Raw genomic sequence first — 3,144 nt, 5'->3', positions numbered from 1 at the left:
GATAAAATGTCACGAAACGGAAGATGATTCTAACCAAAAGCGGTCGTAAAATGATGACCGATGGTGTGAAGAATTAAAAGCATGAGCAATGGTCAATGGACTTTGACAATGTGGACACTCTGGTTGACTCTGTCTTAATAACAAATATGATTGTGTGAGGCGACTGTGACCTACGCGCAACCGGGTAAGCAGAACTTCCTCCTTTCGGTTAGTCCTGCAGCTCGAAATCCAATGGCCAAGTGTGGGCTTGATGACACGTAATTTATTATTTACTTGATTGTTCCAATGATGCATCACTTCTCGGAGGATTGAGAAGTGGTCACTAGCAGGGGTCACTGGCAAAATGCTATTGTCAATGTTAGTTGTTGTTCGAGCTGCGGTGTCTGCTTTCTCGTTGCCCGATATTCCAACATGACCTGGTACCCAGTGAAATTTTACTGTGGTGCTATGATGAGTAGGTAATGTAGTTCATGAAAAATGGCATGAATGAATGGGTCAGTGTGGAAAGTGAAGGAACACAGTGCCTTCAATGCGCTGAGAGAGTCGCTATAAATGATGCATCGGCTGTGGCGTTTGCGTCGTATATGACGTAGAGCCTGAAGTATTGCGTGCAGTTCTGCTGAAAAAAAATAGAGAATGTGTCAGGAAGTTTGAAAGATGTCTCAACAGAGCAGATGTAGGCACAACCGACATGCCCAGGGCTCTTAGAGCCGTCAGTATATATGGGGAAGTACCTGTTGTACTTACCCATGTGCCCATAGAATATCTGCCGATATATGACATCTGCTGTGGTGGCTCTAGAGCAGTGGTTCTCAACCTTGGTAAGCCCACGGCCCAGTTTCATTCATTTTTGTGAGTGGAAGGCAAAGTAAAAAACAAGATCAACGGCAAATGAATGAAGAAAAATGAAACGGCTGATCATTCGCTGCTCGGCACTGGGCCGCGGCCCGGCAATTGAGAAACACTGCAATAGAGTATGATGATAATGATAGAGAGACATCTGGCAGAGACTGCTCCCATGGTGCCAGTTGCCAAGCAACTAGGGCCACACGACTGATGTCTACTTGTATTTCTTCTACAAGTGCTCTCATACGGAGACCGAAGACGGAACACATGAAGAACGAGCCGCAAAAAGTCTGTGAAATGAGGGATTGAAAATGACACGATGAAGTGGATGATCTGGCAGAGACTTCATTTTGATATTATATATTAAGAATAGTTGTTGGCGTCTTAATGTCAATGATGGCTCGTTGCATTCGACATACAGGCTCTCCACTGGCGTCGTCAGGAAAGCTCCAGAGCAAATCCGGAGGACGAGATGGTGGGCTGGGTCAAGCACACTCAGATAGCTCCGAGGTGCCGACCCGTATACAATGGAGCCGTAGTCGAGCTTCGATCTTATTAGAGCTTTATGTAAGTATGACTTACGGTCTGCTCCCCATGATGTAGAAGAGATGACCTTCAGAAGGTTCATCGTCTTCATGCAACGAGCACTCTTAATTGCGCAATATGAGGTTTGGGACATTTTTTACTTGAATAAATTTATGGAATGCAGAACTGTGCCGTTGTTGTCTCTCTGTTTGCCTTTCTAACTTGCATTCTTGCTTGATGTATTGCATGCCAGTGTCGCCTATCAGTGATTTCTGTAACTATTTGAAGGGGAAAAAATTCGATAACCCTTCGATTACACATTCGTAAAGACTGTAATTTTTCTATCATCATTTGCTTTTTTTTGTTATTTTAAAATAAATTTTCAAAGTTTCAGCAAATTTTTGTTGCATTTGGTATTTTTTATGGAATTCAATAATTTTATTGGTTTTTTTTTGTATTTTTATGTGTAATAATTTTTTTTAATTAAAGACCATTTCTCCCTTTTTTCTGGTAATCTAAATTTTCAGGTAGAAATGTCAAATAATTTAGCCGTTGCTTTCCAAGCAATAAAGGAAAAGTCGGATAACATTGAGTGTAGATACTGGATGACACTCGAGGAACAATCGGAAGCAGTTATCGCCGATCGTTTGACTAAGGGCTTTGCCAAAATCGATCCACAAAATAGGATAATTCAACCAGGCAGCGGCAGAACTGTCCGCAAGATATATCGTTCCATCAGCGACGAGGATGAGCGGTCTTGCAGAGACAGTCGGAAGAGATCCGAAGACGCAAGGAGCCTCTTCATGGAGTCGACGGAAGAGTCTGTATTCAACGATGGCGACGAAATTTCATTCATCCACACTATTAGGGTATGCCACTTTCAGTAACTTATTTTTTCTGCAGGGCCGCCCTTACCAGACGTGTGGGGTGGGGGTGCGAAAATAGCAGCGGGAACATTTGCGTTTCAACAATTTCGGGGCACGGGAAATGTTTAGGATCCCTTTGTCCGGAATTTAAATACACTGCTGGCCACCGTAAATGCAACACCCTGAAGGAAGCATGCAAATAATATGAAATTTACAACATGCATTAGCGGAGGTGAGATACGCAACTGATTAGAATTTCAGCGCAGACGCACATCACGCGCGACTGTGGTGCCACTTCAAAGCGCTATTTAAGGCTTGGAGATTTGGACGATTTGAAATACGGCAATTGTGTTTTTCTTGTGGTTTTTTCAAAAAAACGATCAATTATGCCTCGTAGAAAACAGCGATCATCTTTTGATCAAGTATCCGAGTTCGACAGAGGAAGGATAGTGGCCTACCGAGATTGTGGATTATCTTTCAGGGAAATCGGTAGTCGTGTTGGACGAAATCAAACAACTGTAATGCGGATATGTGATCGTTGGATGCAGGAGGGTACGACGGACCGACGTGTTCGATCGCATCCACCTCAGTGCACCACTTCACGTGATGACAGGCGTATTGTGCGTATGGCAGTGACGGATCGCTCAGCTACATCACGAACCATAGCACAGCACATTCAGTCTGTACCGCATCATCCAGTGTCTGCGCGTACCATTCGACGCCGTTTACAGCAGAGTGGTCTGTCCGCAAGACGTCCATTGCTTCGTCTACCCTTGACGCAGAACCACAGACGTCTCCGCCGCCAATGGTGCGATGAAAGAAGGATGTGGACGGCACAATGGAATGAAATTGTCTTTACTGACGAGTCACGCTTCTGTCTGCAACACCACGATGGTCGGATTCGAGT

Source organism: Pholcus phalangioides, unplaced genomic scaffold, assembly GCF_987345545.1.
Source record: "Pholcus phalangioides strain wild (caught in Gottingen) unplaced genomic scaffold, Ppha-v1.0 ptg000014l_1, whole genome shotgun sequence".
Lineage (NCBI taxonomy): Eukaryota > Metazoa > Arthropoda > Arachnida > Araneae > Pholcidae > Pholcus > Pholcus phalangioides.
This window is presented reverse-complemented; position numbering follows the sequence as displayed.